The sequence below is a fragment of the Jaculus jaculus genome, chromosome 3 (assembly GCF_020740685.1).
Source record: "Jaculus jaculus isolate mJacJac1 chromosome 3, mJacJac1.mat.Y.cur, whole genome shotgun sequence".
Classification (NCBI taxonomy): domain Eukaryota; kingdom Metazoa; phylum Chordata; class Mammalia; order Rodentia; family Dipodidae; genus Jaculus; species Jaculus jaculus.
This window is the reverse complement of record NC_059104.1, coordinates 26,263,969-26,281,257: the sequence shown is the minus strand read 5'-3', so window position 1 is coordinate 26,281,257 and position 17,289 is coordinate 26,263,969. Positions and strand designations below refer to the sequence as shown.

Below are 17,289 nucleotides of genomic sequence, written 5' to 3'. Positions count from 1 at the left end.
AAGACAAGACACTGCTTATTCTCCTTCAGAAGCTTAAAAAAATCACCTTCAGAAAAATGAACAAATTGAAGAACTTCTGGCCTCAGAGAGCAGGAGATAGACAAGTAATAATCTTGCACTTGAGCTAGCCTACATGCAATTGTATTTGACTTGAAAGCTAGATTAACAGAAGAGTATTTTTTTCCATGCTAACCATCATATTTGTATAATCAGTTCTGAATAAAATTAAGAAACCAGGCAGCTTTTGAAAGCTATATCAATCTGTAATTTTATGTTCACAAATCTAAGCACATTTAAAAATGTTTCATGTTACTGTACATGAAGCAATGTGTAATGAAATTGAACATGGAAAACAGAAATATAAAAGTTTGTACTACAAACATATTAAAATAACCATTGTATTCTGTTAATAATCTTGTTTTTTATTCAAATATATAATCTAATAACATTTTTATTAGACGCTTTAAGTTCCATTATTTCTTGATGCCTAAAGAGCAATTTTTATCTTTGCATATGGAAAGGCCGTGTAGTACTTGTTTACTTCTTACAAAGAATTCTTTAAGAAAAAAAAAAGGGGTGTACCTTCGTGCTGCAGAAGTACACATCAGAGTCTAAATTTAGAGCGCCATCTAGTGAAAAATAAGAGTTCAGTCGGCTACCCAAATTAAGAAACATGAATATTTCTATAATGTTAATTTCACTGTGGATTTCTTTAACAAGAAAAACAGGTAATTTTCCACATGAACTTAAACTAGAATTATTATTGCACTTTATCAAGCTTTATTTAAATTTCCAACGTTTAAGACAAAATTTTCAACAGCAGAAAGTTCAAAACTCATTCAATTTGTGTCATGTCTGTGACAGTGAAGATGTTGACTATGAGAGTAGCATTTGGTGCTCTTCACATCAAAATATTTTGAGCGAATTAAAACTATCCACCCACATTCTGCGACTTTAAAGCACTCCATGTCTTTCTATGAAATCCTGGCTAACTGATTTAATCATATATTAAAGAATACATATGTCAGGGCTGGAGAGATGGCTTGGTGGTTAAAGCACTTATCTGTGAAGCCTAAGAACCCAGATTTTATTCTCTTGTACCCACATAAGCCAGATACACAAGGAGACGCATGCACCTGGAGCTTCTTTTCAATATCTGGATGCCCTGGTAAACCCATTCTCTATCTGCCTCTCTCTTTTACAAATAAGTAAAAATAAATCTAAAAAGAATATATATTTTAAAATTTAGGATTTCAAGTATCTACACAAATGAGTAATAATACTATTAAAATGAAAATCTATTTTGTGTATTTGCTATAGCATGCACGTGTGTGTGTGTGTGTGTGTGTGTGTGTGTGTGTGTGTGTGTGTGTGTGCTCATTTGTGGGGGCCAGATGCACTTTTGATTTGTATGTGTGTTTGCATGTGCACACATATACACACACAGACAAGTTGTGGAAGTCAGAGAAGCTTGGATGTCTATCTTCACCTTCTACCTTGTTTTGTACCAGGATCACTTGCTTACCACTGCACAAGCATCCAGAATACTCTCCCGCAAGCTTCCAGGAGATTTTCCTGTCTCTGACACCCTGCTTATTTAGGTGTTTAGGATGTTAGATATCGGCTTCTGTGCCTGTTTTTTTTTTTTTTCCTTATGTTTTGTACAGATATAATATGGTATCTCATTAGCTTGAAGCTCACCCTGAGGATAGGTTGGTGGGTTCCAGATATCTGCCTGGTTCCACCTCCTCAGTTCTGCAATTACAAGTGCATGTCAACCTCACCTGGGTTTCTACATTGGTATTAAAGCTCATAGTCCAGTCATCATGCTTGTAAGACAAGCATTTTCTTGACTGAGCTATCTACCCACCCCTCAGCTGGCACTTTTGAATAATGCTAGAATCTAAAAATATTCATTAAATATCAAAAGACTAAAAATAATGAAAATTAAGGAAAGGAAACTTAAAAACTGAAAATGGAAGGGGTATAAGACAAATGAAAGGTCAAGTTAGAGAGAGAATCTGCTGTTAAGACAGATATCAGAGCATGTAACACTCCATTTGTTTCCTCATCACAGAAATCATTTCACTGGAAGAGCAGCTAGAACCTAGGCTAAGTAAATGGTTATTTTATTTGCATTTTCACATTTGATATTATTCTTCTTTATAAATAATAAAGACAGTCAGGGTAAAAATTTATGCTACATTTATTTTTGTAAGGTATTTGTACCAATGTCTTCAAAGTTTTTCTTATTTAGAAGTCTGAACAGTTTCAGATGATCCATATTCAAATCCTCAGTTCACAGTTCACTATAACATTGAAAAATTACATTAATTTGACTCAGCTCAAGCAACTCTCCTATTCAGATTGGATCATTGTTTACAGTTAGTAATGAAGCCGGCTCACCCTGGTGGAGCTGACCTCAATGTATTTTATTATAACATTTTTCTCTGCAAAAGATAATCGATAAACTTTGCCTATAAAATCCCATTAGCATTCCAACCAGTAATAAGTTAATTAAAGAGCATGCATTCTGTACAGAAGATTCAGGACAGATACTTCTTTAAGTGAGAACATCCTCCACCACTCAGCACCCTCCCTTAGAATCAGTCATGTAGACATGTAGGAATAATCACCAGGGATTCCATTGCCCCTTGATTCCACCAGACACAATGATCACATCCTAAGTCAATACTCTGCCCAATCACTGATTTGATAACTCTCAATTAAGCTTTCTCACTGGTCCTAGGCAATGTCAGGAGACAATGTGCTTAAATAAATGTACTTTCACCTTGTGGCTTTAATAAATAGTGTGAGACTAAATTGTTTTTTTTCTTTCATGAAAAAAATAAACTTAATTTAAAGAGTTAATTCATGTGGCAAGTTTCTAAAACAATAATAATCTTGAGGCTTTGGGGTCAGATTGCTGAAGAGCACTGATATGAGGTCTGTTCTATGACAGGAGAATGCCTTTGAGTTTTATCAAACTAAAGAGCATTGTTATGAGTTGGTGTTCACCTCACTGTGATGATATTTCTGGGGAGATTTGCCAATAACCTTCTGTCATCATAGGAAGTGACTTTGGCTGAGGAAATTTGTCAGTGAGTGAGTCACAGGGGACATAACCAAAATAAGCATGGCAGACTCTGCCTACAAAGGTACAGAGATGTTTAGCAGGGTTACTTTGCTCATGTCACCTTGGGAAAAATGAAGGGCATGCAGAGAGTTTTGTCTTAAATCATTCTGTTTTTAGTAAATGAATTAGGAATAACTTCTGCTTGTCAGTAATGCTGGCCTTGCACAAATTGTATTCCCTTGTAGTCATGGCTGTCTTTTTTCAGTCCTCATCTCTAACTCTGGTCTTTCAGAGAATCACTGCTTCTCCATTTCTATAACCTTGACAGAGTTTTAGATCTATCGGCTTTGTCCTCATAGGAGAGAGGTCTTAGGGCTCCCATAGACAGTCCCATGGTTAGATCAATGTATCCATCATTTCTTTCCACTCTCCAGCCATAATAATCATCAATCAGATTATCTACTTGATATATTTTAAAATATTTATTTATTTAATTAATTTAAGAGATATAATAAACAGGAAGATAGAGAATGGTTGTGCCAGGGCCTCTAGCCACTGCAAATGAGCTTCAGATGCCTGCACCACCTTGGGCATCTGGCTTATGTGGGTACTGTTGTATCAAACCTGGATCCTTAGGGTTCACAGGCAAACACTTTAACTGGTAAGCCATCTCTCCAGCTCAGTGATACATTATAATTGACATATGACAATTGTATATAACTATGAGGTACAATGTGTTTCCTGACGTATGTGTATTATGTAGAATATGGAAGGATATTAACGTTTTACAGCAAAACCAAGGGCAGAAGGTAAGAAATAGCTTTGGGAACTAGACACTAAAATCAAACTTGCTGCTTCAGAAACATTACCATGAAACATTTGCTTTTTGTCTGTGTCTGTGGTTTGTGTCTATGACTGGTCACAGGCATGTGGACACAGGTGTGTGTGTGTGTGTGTGTGTGTGTGTGTGCAGTCATGTTTGTGTTGGAACCCAAAAGCTGGTGTCCGATATATTCCTCAATCATTCTCTCCTTAAATCCAGAGTTCACTGATTGACCAACCTTATCGACCCACATGCCCAGGGATCATTCTGACTCAAACTCCCCAGTGATGGAATTGTGGGTATATGATGCTGCACCCAGAACTTATGTGGCTGCTGGGGATCTGCACTCAGGTCTCGAGGCACAAGGAACAAGCATTTTAGCCACTGAGTCATCTCCCCAGCCAGGGTTTTTGTCTTTCTTGTCAGTCACTGAGTTTTGGAATGGTTACTGCCCATTTCTAAAGTTTTCACCTTCTACTGATTACAATAACTTATCTTTGCAAATCTAACTACATGCTTTTATGTTTGCCAAGTGTGCATTAAAATGGTGATACTGTTCATGTTCTTAGCAATTAATGTAGTATCTAATCCACATGGAAATTTAATTTTACAATCAAGGAGAACTAGTTGAATACCATGTCCCCCTAAAAAAGCAACACACACATACACACACAAAAACCACTTACATACACATACCAATACCAATTTGTAATTAATCTTAGAAAGTAAAAGTCAATGTAATTGCAAGATAATTAAAATTTTCTATATAATAATTCCTTGAAGAGCCGATACAGTGATGAGGTAAGGAGGCACTGGAGGACTCAGACTTGGGATGATGTGTTGTATCATTTCCAAGTGTATTGCATCATGTTTAGGCAGAACAAGATGCATGCAAAGTCCTGGAGGCTCACGTGGAATAGACCATGGTGTCTGAGAAACATATTGTAAAATTTTAAGGGTGGTTAATGGGTGTTATTATGAAAGTCATACAGCAAGTCTAAAGGATTGCCTGATGAATATTATGAATTCCCAGACTCCAGAGGTATGGTGTATGATGTCCTCTTCAGCCGTTTTAGAGGTGAGTGGTGCCTGTGATTCCAATCCTAATTAGTGTGGCAAGAAAGTATATGTGTCATTTCCTGACCACAGCAATTAATTTACTTTTAATTGAATGTAGAACTCTCTTTGTTGCTGTCAAAACGAGGATGGATAATCATGATGAGCAATAACGTTGTTTTTGTTTTTTTGACTATTGAGATTTGGGACATGGTGTCTCAATATTAAACAACATAGTATAGCATAGAAAACTGTAAGACAAGCAGCTATATCCACCATTAAAATAAGTAAAATTAAAATCCACCAGCTCAGTTAATAAATTTAAATAACAAGTTAAAATAAAAATGATAACCAAAGTTTGAGACACATATAATGATGTTTGATGCTGTAAGAAATTCACATGTAAATAATAATAATAATAATAATAATAAACCTCCAAATTCCCTGCTTTATTTTACCTCCCTGATGGGTTTGTGGTTCAAGATGGAATGAACCAGCCCAGCCCAGAGACAGTGACTGTCTCATCTTTCAAACATTGCTCCTGGATTGTATGCAGTGAGAGGCACCACATAGAGTAAAGTCAGTTCTCTTCATGGTTATGTCCTTCCCCCATTAGGATGCCTTGATAACAGATGCTGAAGGAAGGCCTGAACAAAGGGCCCCAGATAAAGAGACCTCAGAATAGAGGTGATTTTTAGCAATGACCAGCTGCCTTCAAGCACAGTGGGTCAAGGGCTTAGGCCTTAATTGAAAGCCCCAAGCACCATGCACAGGCTCTACACCAAGCCTGCAGTGGACGAGGTGATTCTATGAGACCAGGTAGGTAAAGATTTCATAACATTTCATAACATTTATCTGTTTTGGAAAGAAAAATATATGCATATAGAATTTTGAGGTAGGATGCAAACTTCTGTTGGATTAAAGAAACAGAAGATAGGGGCTGGAGAGATGACTTAGCGGTTAAGCGCTTGCCAGTGAAGCCTAAGGAGCCGGGTTCCAGGCTTGGTTCCCCAGGACCCACGTTAGCCAGATGCACAACGGGGCGCATGCGTCTGGAGTTCGTTTGCAGTGGCTGGAAGCCCTGGCGCGCCCATTCTCTTTCTCTCTCTCTCTCTCTTTCTCTGTCTCTTTCTCTGTCACTCTCAAATAAATATGAATGAACAACAACAAAAAAAAAAAAAAAGAAAAAGAAAAGAAACTGAAGGTAATTAGTGTCAAGTCATTGTCACACTTGCACTTTCACTATCAAACTGAAACCTAACTTGGAGGAACATCAACTTAGCCAGATCATTGTAATGGGTCCACATAAGGATGATGCCCAGATCTACAGAAACAGGGGTTTCCTTATTATGGCGTTCTATGTGCCCCATGAAAAGTTTGAGCTAAGCTGATATGTGGACTTAGCAGTAACTTTTTACTATTTTTTGTTCTACTTGATTCATAAGTCAATAATTCTTTATTGAAATAAGCTCTGATAAATTAGTTTCTTTACATTGTAACATCCCTCAACATATCATCATAAGTCCGAGCATGTATTTTCTCTGACAGAAGATGTAGAGAATTGGTACTGATTTATGTATTTACTTTTTTAACAGCCAATAATTTTTCTGTTCAATTTGTGTCATTTATGTTTAGTTTAGTTTGTTAAAACTAACACAAAACCTAAGGTTTAATGATTGCAATATGCTCTCATTATGATGTAAAATAGTATGGTCAGGCTATACTAAGTATCTTTATCTGTGATGTGCTTATTGCCATGTCAATTGTGATGAACAGATATTATTCTGCTTCTCATGTGGCTCGTAATTTGCATATGGAGTGCTTGGTGCTTTGTTCTGTAGCATCTGTCGCTGTATCTCTCTTCTTTGACACAATACCTCCTCCCCATGCCCAGTGGTTAAAGGAATTTGGGTGCCTTATGTTACATTGCACTTTCATATGGCTGGGATTGTCAGAAGTTGCCAATTTCAATATGGTTGCTTGTTTTTTGTTTGTTTGTTTTTCCAGATACTGATAGGGGATGCTAGGTGGGAAGAAACTGAAGGGAAGTACTCTTGGTAGCCATTGAACCCACTTGCCATTTTAGATATGAATATCAACATGTCAGTTTCTTCTGAGATAATATGATCAGTAGATATAAAACCCTGATATATGGGGGATTTGCACTGTAAAACAGAATGAGATTTAAAGTGCAATAATAGAAATATTCAAGCTGCTTATAACTTATTGTCAAGTGCTGGCTTTCCATTGCTAGGTTAAGAAGCCAGCACAAAGACTTGAGAAATGGCTTAACAGCCAACGGATCCTGGTTCAATTCTCCAGGACCCACATAAGCCAGATGCACAAGTGATTGCATGTGTGTGGAGTTCATTTGCAGTGACTGGAGGCCCTGGAATGCCCATTCTCTTCCCTGCCCTCTCTATGACTCTTTCTTTCTCTTAAATAAATAAATAAAAATATATATTTTTAAAATAGCATGGGCTTTTCAGTATCTGATAACAACATAGGGCTGATGATCCTACTTATATTAGACACATCTTGAGTTCTGGGCCACCAAAAGGAAACTCAAAACTGACACTTATCACATATTATGGTTCAATATTTTTGGCATGATTGGCTTGAACAAAAGTTCATTTTCTGGGCTTGGGGCTCCTGTCTTCTTGAAGGGAGGACATTTCCCTGCCTCCTTCAATTAAAAAAAAAAAAAAAAAAAGAGGCTTTGACCAGATTCTTGTCTGCTTGTCTTTCTGTCCCTGCCATGTGCCCATGTTGTCTTTCCCAGGAGTAACTTTAAGTTGGACTCTTTTAAAACTACAACTTTCTCTTCACTATAACTTCCTCCTCTAGCAACTGTCAAAATCTCTGCTTACTTACCCTTTGTTGTTGTTCTCTAATTCCAATAAATTTTCCTGGAATTAATCTGTAAGTACTTTTTTACATGTTTTATAGATAACATCAAGGTCCTGCAAAGAATTTTTTTTTCTCTATTTTATAATGGTAGCTTCCAAATGGCAGGGAGGAGAAAATAGCAGTTCAGACTACCACAAGGTCTCCTATGCCTTATTATTATTTTAAATTTCAATGAAATCATGAAGGTCATCCAGTTTTAAGTGGTAGAAATCAACCCTTTTCTCATGGAGACATAGCAATTAACAGCATAGAAGCATCCATGAGATGGAAGACAGTGTCTATGGAAATCCAGTCAATCAATCCAGGTGTAAAGACTCATATATCGAAATTAAGGCAGGTTATCCTGAGTCCAAGTCCAGTCTGAGTTACAGAATGTGTCATCTGAAAAAAAAATGTATATAAAGGGAAAGAAAGAAAACAAATGTGTCATATATGTAACACTGATAAGTTTAGCAAGATAAACAGCTATAACAAAACTATGTACAAGCCCAGCATGATGGCTCACACCTTTAATCTTAGCACTCCAAAAGCAGACATAGGAGGATCCTCCTGAGTTTGAGGCCCCTCTGCAACTACAAAGTACATTCCAGGTCCACCTGGGCAAGAGTGCAACTCTACCTCAAAATAAATAAATAAATAATAAAAAGGAAAAGAAAATGCACAGATTGCATAAGCATGGACGAAATAACCATTGATTTCCAAGAAGAATTTGTTTTGGCTTTCTCTTTTATAAAAATGCCTAAAAAGTTGTGTGTTTGTGTGTGTGTGTGTATGTGTGTCACAAACTCAAAAATGAAACGAAATACCTATGTCTTTGTGAGTTTCCAGTTTCTTTTAAATGAAATAGGGAATAATTATGTTTATATTTGGTGGAACTGTGTTGAGACATATAGTCATTGTTATAGTTAATTTTAATTGTCCACTTGACTGTACATAGCTTCACCATGGAAACAAATGAGTATTTCTATGAAGGTGTTTGAAGAAAGATTCCCTTTTAAAAGGAAATAGCAGCCTGCATATGTGAGGAGAAATGGGAATGAGCACCAGGATTCTTCTCTCTGTGTTTCCTAACTATGGAATCAAAGTAACCAGCTACCTCACACTCCTGGTTCCATGTCTGCCTTGCCCAGATGGACTACACTCTCAGACTGTGACACAAAGTGAACTTTTCCTTTCTTATATTTCTTTGTCAAGAATTTAGTCATAGCAACAAAAAAGTGGGTAATATAGGCATGCCTTTGGATTTTATTTACTTCTGAATTAGTGTTTAAAAGTCGATATATGGGCTGAGAGATGGCTCAGTGGTTAAAAGCACTTGTTTGCAAAGCCTGTTGGTCTGGCTTCAAGTCTCCTGTACCCACCTAAAGCCAGCTTCACAAAGTTGTTAGTGGCAAGAGTCCTCAATGTACACATTTCTCAATTCCTCCCCACCCTCCATTCCTTGCAAATAAATATTTTAAAATGTTTATTTATTTATCTGAGAGTGACAGACAGAGAGAAAAAGAGGCAGATAGAGAGAGAGGGAGAGTGGGTGCACCAGGATCTCCAGACACTGCAAAAGAACTCGAGACACGTGTGCCACCTTGTGCATCTGGCTAACGTGGGTCCTTGAGAATCGAGACAGGTTCTTTTACTGATAACTATATTTACAATGATAAGTAAATGATGTTTGAAATAAAAGAATAGCCTCTTATTTTTATAATCTTTTTGTTTTTAAGCATCTTAATTTGCACCCCAGATTTTGGTAATGCACTCAATTTTGTCTTATGCACCATATTTTGCTGAAAAACAGGCTATTTTCTCTAGTGGAACATATTACAAAATGGAAATAATACTAAATTGTGGGAGTGAGAAGAATAGGGGCTTTAAAAGTATTTGAGATAGAACTAGAACCTTAGGCAACATGATACAATTTAATACCTGTTCTTAGGAACAGTCACACTTAACTGTATCAACATCATCTGGGCTTGTTAGAATGTAATATACTCTTAGATTTAGTGGAACACCACATATTTAATGTAGTTAATGGAATTTTCCAATATGCACTTGACAATAGGCTTAGTTTGCCACTGACATCAGGGTTACATAGGCACAGATTTTCTAAAATAAATGTTCTGAATGAGGCTCTTGAGCTTTCTTAATGCAAGCTAATGTTTCCATAGATCCATATCTGCTTGTCTGCTTCCATGTTTCTGAGAAAAATAGTTTAGCTCTTTGTTAAACTTTTCTTCTCATCCATTTTTTTATTTAAAACATTGCTATTTTAAAAGGTGAAGAATTTGAGAAAGAATGCTAAGTTTGCAAAAAGCAGTGAACCATGTGAGACACAAATAATGCTGAATAACTTGTGACACATTACAAGTACCTGAAAACTTACATTTCTATTTCAAAAACTTGGAAGTAGTACTTAAGACCAGAAGGGACCTATATGGCTATGGTGGGATGATTCAGGTGTCCCCCACAAACTTATGTGTTCTGATTGCTAGGATACCCAGCTGACGGCAATTGAAAATTAAAGCCTCCTGGGTGTGGTGTATTGTTGGGGTTTATGGGTGTTACAGCCAGCTTCCCCATGCCTATGTTTGGCACACTGTCCTGTTGCTGTTGTCCATCTGATGATGGCCAAGAGGTGATGTCCACTCTCTGCTCTTGCCATTGTTTTCCCCTGCCATCATGAAGATTCCCCTCAAGTCTGTAAGCCAAAACACCCCCCCCACACACACACACACACAAACACACCCAAGGTGCTCTTGGTCAGGTGATTTCTGCCACCAATGAAAACCTGACTGCAAGAGTAAAGTTGATACCAGAGGAGTGGGATTATTGCTGCTAGACACCTAACTGTGTGTCTGGCTTTTTGGAGCTGATTTTCAAGAGAAATATGGAAGGATTTGAAATCTTGGCCTAAGAAATGAGTTGCAGTGCTGTAAGTACAGCCTGATGAATTATCCTGGTCAGAGTTGAAAGACCTGAATGCAGTAAGAACTAAAACCTGTGAGGTTTGGCTTTTGAGAGCAAGAAAGAGGTTTGTCTGGATTGCAATAGAAGCAATTTGTATGAGAGGCTTGCTGTTATGCATGTGTCCTGAGAATTTGTGCAGGGTTGCTTTGCATAGAAATGGACTACTGTGAGAAGAGGGATATGACACAGGACAAAAACAAACAAACATGTAATCTTTTGGCTGAAACTTCTGCTGAGGCTTTCAGCCACTGTAAACAAACTCCAGAAGTATGCACTACCCTGTGTGCCTGGCTTAAGTGGATATAGGGGAATTGAACCTAGGCCTTTAGGCTACACAGTCAAGTGTCTTAAACACTAAGCCATCTCTCGAGCCTAGTGATAATTATTTAGATGAAATAATATTACAGTTTCGCTAATTACATTGGCCTCCTGAATCTAGTGTTTACATTCATGCTTCCTAAATGTTGCTTCAGATTTGCAGTTATTAATGAAATGCTATATGAATCTTAGTTCACATTCAATGTTGTCTTAATTTTTTCCTCCATATCATTAGATATTTTTATCTGTGCTAATTTACAGGGAAATAATCAGAAAGTATTGAATAGCATTTTTTTTTTTTTATGATTGTTTCCTGCATGGTTTATCCCCTCAGTCATGGTCCACAGGACTGAGAAGTCGTAGGAATATGCAGGTGCTGACTCAAGGCCCAGCTTCATCTCCAACGTTGTGGAAAGGGACTGTACATCCTAGGGCAGAGCCCTGTGCTCCCCTACGCCACTTGGACAGAGCCCGGGGAGAGTGACCTCCCGAGATAACCACGTTGGAATGAATAGCATTTTTAATATTATTGCAAATATTCTAGAGGCTACTTGCATTTAAAAGGCGTGCACATGTACGTGTGTGTGTGTATGTGTGTGTGTGTGTGTGTGTGTGTGTGTATAAAATATTGACAGTGTTGGAACAAATGCACTACTTAGAAATTTGGAAAATGTCAATATCTTGTTTGTAATTCAACAAGAATTTATTAACACAGTGTTTTCCTTGACAGTAAATTACAAAACAAAGGAAAGAAAAAACTTCCAGCCAAAATTCACATGTTTCATACATGTATGCATATACACAGACCAATAACTCATCCATGTAAGAATACAATAATTGTCTGTGGTTTAATACTAGACTCCTATTCAATTCATAGAACATTCATGCCAGGAGGAAACTGAAACATTGCATCATCTGAGCTTGTCTTTTCCTTGCCAAGGTCATAGAATAAAAGCAATTCAAACTCGAATCAATTTGTCTTCTAAGTCCAATTGCCTTTTTACCAAAACTATCCATACCTCCTATCTGGAATACACAGAAAGAATATAACAAAAGCTCACTTTTAAAATCCTGAGATCATTTTAAAGGATAATGCCTTCTCCTTCTTTCATGTTCCAGAGGCTTTCTATCTGCCTTTTGATCCCAAACATATTAAAGGCTTTTCTAACAGCTCTTTCCAGCACTGAATCATCCTAGACAAGCTATATTTCTCTTAAGTGCATAAAAATCTTAGAAAGATGCTGTAAACAAAAATGCATTTGATCAGGGCAATGTTTGCTTAATACTTTTATTATTTGGAAGTACAACTGCATTAAATTTCAAAAGGGTCATTTGCAACAGTCTTTGAGAATGGGGTGATCGCTCAGTCATGAGGTGAAATGCTTGCTAGCATGCATAAGCATATAACCTCAGATCCTCAGTGCCCATGTGACAGCCTGTGATTGTGGCATACATTTATAGCCATCTATGTTCTGGAGAGGGAGGGAGAACTTTAGTGCTTGGTTGGATAGAGAGGTAGCCAAATCGGTGAGCTTCAGGTTCAATAAGACTCTTATTTCCATATATAAAGGTGGAGAGAAACTGACAAATGCAGTACCTTTTAAACTTAACCTCCATGTACATGCACAACCATGGGTATGGGCACCTGCATCCACCTACACAGGTTGAGCCCACACACACAGGAATGTGCACACACAGAAAAATAAGCAAATAAAGACTTCTTTATTTTTATACTATGCACAGATTCTTAGAGTCATTAGACAGCAAAGAAAAATATTGAGGAAGAATGTCAGCTTCTTCCTAACTCTCCATAGTATATTAAAATCCAAACTAATGTTGGCCCACAAAACTTTTAAAATTTCTCATTGTGTACTTTTAAGTGAAGACAATTGCCTTACTGTCGAGAAAGGTCTGTTTCTGTCCTTCAGTTATTTATTCTTCTGTTATCCATTATCACTTTGCACAGCACATATTATGAGTACCTTCTAAGTTCCTCACACTTTACTTTTGGTCCATGCCATTGTGAGGGACTGGACATGACGAACTGACAACAGACATCTCTTGGCCGAGGCCACTATTTGGCATTAACTGAAGGCCACTAGTCCTCTGCCTGGACCCCGACAGCCTGTGTGGGCGTTGGCAAACCTTTCTATCTACTTCTGTTGAACACAGAAGCTGGTAATGCATCAACCTCTTTAAAGTCTGTAGGGCAGGTTTCCAGTCTCTTACACTTGAGGACAGGTTTACAGCTAGGCCTTGGTGACTTCCCCCCTGGTGCTATTCAGCCCTCTGATCTTCATGTCTCCACTCTCCTTCTATCGTGAGCAATATTGCCTCCCACCAATAGGAATCACAGATTCATGGACTAAGGGCTCTACTGACAATTAGGGGAATTAAGCTCTCCCAGAGAGAGGCTATCTCCTGGGAAGAAGTCCTCCAGATTGCCCCCTGGATGATTTCTGGGAATCCATATGACCTAGACACATGGCCCACATAGCTTATCTAGCAAGGAGATTGGAGGTTCAGTGAGGGAACCACCTTCTCTCTCTTTTCTCCCAATCATAGCAGCTGTTACCAACCCCCCCCCCCAAGAAAGACCACCTCCACTCAAAAATTGGATGACAAATCCAATGAGGAGAGTCCTGAGGACAAGCCAATGGTGGACCTCAGTTCCCTTGAAAAACCAATAGAAGAAATAAGAAAAAAAAAATAACCCTGAAATCCCCTACACCTACTCCCCTTTATCCACCTTTGCAAAAACACCTGCCTCCTGATCTAGGCACCGCCCCCTCTCAACCCATGATACACAGGCCAAAAGAATCCCAACATGATAAATTACCCTAGCCAGGGACCCCTCCATACGCCCCTCATTTATGATCACACAATTATGTGAAGGCTGAGATACAATAAAAAGGCATTCAATTAGGAAATATCAGCATTTTCTGTCAATGTTCAACCAACTAGGGCTGAGCCCCTAGATTGGTATCCCTATCAAGCCATTGATCTTAAAGAGCTCAAACAAGCTACTAGGGAGGACGGGATCCACGTGCCATGGACTAAGTCCCTCCTCTTGAGCCTATGGGGCTCCATTAAAACCCCCAGTCCTGGCATGATATCTGCCAGTCCTCACTACCTAGTCCTCTGATCCTTCAAAGGGAAGACTTCTATATAGAGACAAATGCCTCCAGCAAATAAATAGAAACCAAAACCAACAGAACATTCCCTGGGGAGGTTGATGAATTGTTTGGACAGGGTGATTTCTCCACAGGCCTTCAACAGGCCCAACAGCATCCAGGGCTCTATGACCAATTTTGCCTCTGTGCTCTCCTGGTATGGAATAGAATAATGCCAACCACAACACCCAGGAAAATACCTCTTCCTTACTGTCTCTTTGTCAGAAGCCAGAGGAGATCCTCTCTGATTTTATATTAAGGGCAAGAACCAATTTAGAGAGAAAAATACCTGACCCAATGGACAGTGACCTGATTCTCAAAAGCCTTATTTGGGAAGGTATGATTTCAGAATGTAGGCTAATTTGCCAAAGCCTCAAGGATGAGCATTATGATAAATGGATAGTTGCCACCCAGGGCTGCCTCACATAAGGCCACCTTTATGGCACAGGCCTTTGGGGCAGACTTAAAATCTAGAGGCACATGCTTCAATTGCAGAGAAGAAGAACTTGTGAGAGGGGAATGTCCTCAACTTCAGGCCGCTAACAGGCAGAACCACCCCCACACACACCAAAAAAGAAAAACAAATTTTTCTAGATGTTGCAAGGGGTATCATTAGAAAAAAGACAGCCACTCTACTCATGACACAGATAGCAAAGCCCTAGAGACATTATACTTCAAGAAGAGCAACCCTCAGCCCCACCAGTGAGAGGGAAAACCTATAATATACAATGGGTAACAAGCATCCTTGAAGGGGCCCACCCAAGGCTAGCCTTAGAGGTTGGAGGAAAATTTTTCAAATGTCTAATTGATACTGGGACAGATAAGACAATCTTAAATTGATCTGAATTTCTCCAACACTGGGAATTAATTCCCCAGCCCCAATTAATGGGGGTAGGCGGTCCTTCCCAAGTATATGTTACCAAACAAGCCTTTAAGTGGAAGGACCCCGATGAAACTACAGGTCTCATCTGACCCCTAGTGGTGGATGTAACAACTAACCTGCTATGAAGAGACATCCTTGAGGTCCTAGATGTAGTTATTGGCAGCAATATAAAAGAATGCATTGAGATAAAAGATTATGAGAGACACCTTCGCCGGTGTCACCCCCAATCCTAAAGGCCACTGTTAAGTATGAAACTCCCTGCCTAGAATGTCTCTCTGATCAGCCAACCTGGGTTGAACAGTGGCCTATGCCAAGGGAGAAACTTGGAATTGTAAATCAATTAGTAATAGAACAACTCCAACTTAATCGCATCCACCCATTGTGGAGCCCATGGAACACTCCTGTGTTTTTAATTCGAAATGGCTCAGGAGGATGGAAGTTACTATAAGATCTAAGGGTCGTCAATAAAGCCATGCTTATCCAGGACACCCCTTAGCAGGGACTGCCCCTTGTGTCAGACATTCCAGCCAACACCTCCCTTCTTGCTATTGATGTTAAGGATCATTTCTTTTCTATACCTCTGCACTCCTGAGACCCATAACACTTTGCATTCTTGGTCCCCTCTATAAGTAATTCAGGGACTGCCAAATGCTTTGAATGGATGGTTCTGCCCCAAGGAATCCTAATACTTCCACTATATGCCAAGAAGCAGTTGCTATGGCATTAAGGCCACATTTAGATCAAGGACTTAGTATCTATCATTACATGGATGACATCCTAGTATGGAAAGAGTCCTCCACCTCACCAACTGAACTCAGTGATTAATACCTTCCCTCACTGAGGCAGGCTTCAAAATTGCCCCAAATAAAGCTTAGCTTATCCAACCTATAACTTTTCTGGGGACAGAATTCCCCCCCCACCACTGCCTGGCCTCTTAAACCCATACTCTCCTCCCTGTAGAAGCTCACATTGGCCTCACTTCAGAGCTTTCTGGAGAACCTCAATTGGCTCCAACCATGGTTTCCCTATCCCCACAAGTGATTTATTTGATATGTTAAAACATGACAAAGACCCATCCTCTCCCCATCTCCTAAGCCCAGAGACAAAATAGGCATTAACCAAAATTAATAACATACTTTCTGATATGGCACTTACCCTATACTCACTAGATGAGCCATTCATCTTATGACATTTAAGTCCTCCCCAACTGTTATGGGAGTGCTATACCAATGCCAAGGAGTCCTGGAATGGCTCCACACCTCCATTGGCTTTGCCCCACACATATTAACATAGATTTATGCCCTCCTGGCCATGATCAAAACTGAGCAAGACCGGGCTTTCCAAACCTTGGGCAAAGAACCTGACACTATCATAAACTCCTTCTCCCTCGCTGATATACCATGGCTATTGAGAAGCTACTCTTGATTTGCATTCAGCCTGATAGGCTTCCCTGGCCAAATTGACAATTGCTACTCTAATGAAAAATGGACTCCTGCAATACCCCTTTAAAAATGGCTCCCTCCTTGCCTCATTTCAAACAAACAAACAACAATAACATCAAAAAGTCCCCAGAGCCCCACCCCCCATTTTTACAGATGGGGAAAGAGAGGAGCAGCTGTAGTTCTTTACCACCCAATGGATCAACCTCCCACCATCACTTTTAAGGAACTTCCTAACAGATTCCCCACAATATAAGGAACTGTATGTCATCTCTCTGGCACTCTTTGAAGAAGAAGGCCCCTTTAATCTCTTTTCATAGAGCATCTATTCTGTTAACTTACTCTGCTGGCTTGCTTGCTCACATATCTGACTAGACTAGATGAAAACTCTCTTTCACCCCTCCTGATAAAAGTCTCCAACCTCATTTGCAAAAGAAGCCACACACCCCCCATTTGTTCAGTACATAAGGCCTCACAGCCCCTTAGCTGGACCCCTCACCAAGGGAAACACATTAGCAGACCAGAGAGCCTCCTATGGAGATCCAACAGACATCATCCTCTCCATCCTTGAGGAAGCCAAAAAATTTCATGCTAACACCCACATAAGCCTTAAGGAATTACAACCACGCTTCCCTCGGATTCTCAAAATC

The 17,289-nt window shown here is 39.2% G+C and overlaps 1 non-coding gene and 1 pseudogene across 1 annotated transcript; both read right to left on the bottom strand.

Moving 5' to 3' along the window:
- Positions 1-17,289, bottom strand: part of LOC101594801 — a 110,997-nt pseudogene that overhangs the window by 57,048 nt on the left and 36,660 nt on the right.
- Positions 11,449-11,650, bottom strand: LOC123459759. The gene has a single exon (XR_006636498.1). It is a non-coding gene; the product is annotated as a small nucleolar RNA SNORA73 family (small nucleolar RNA).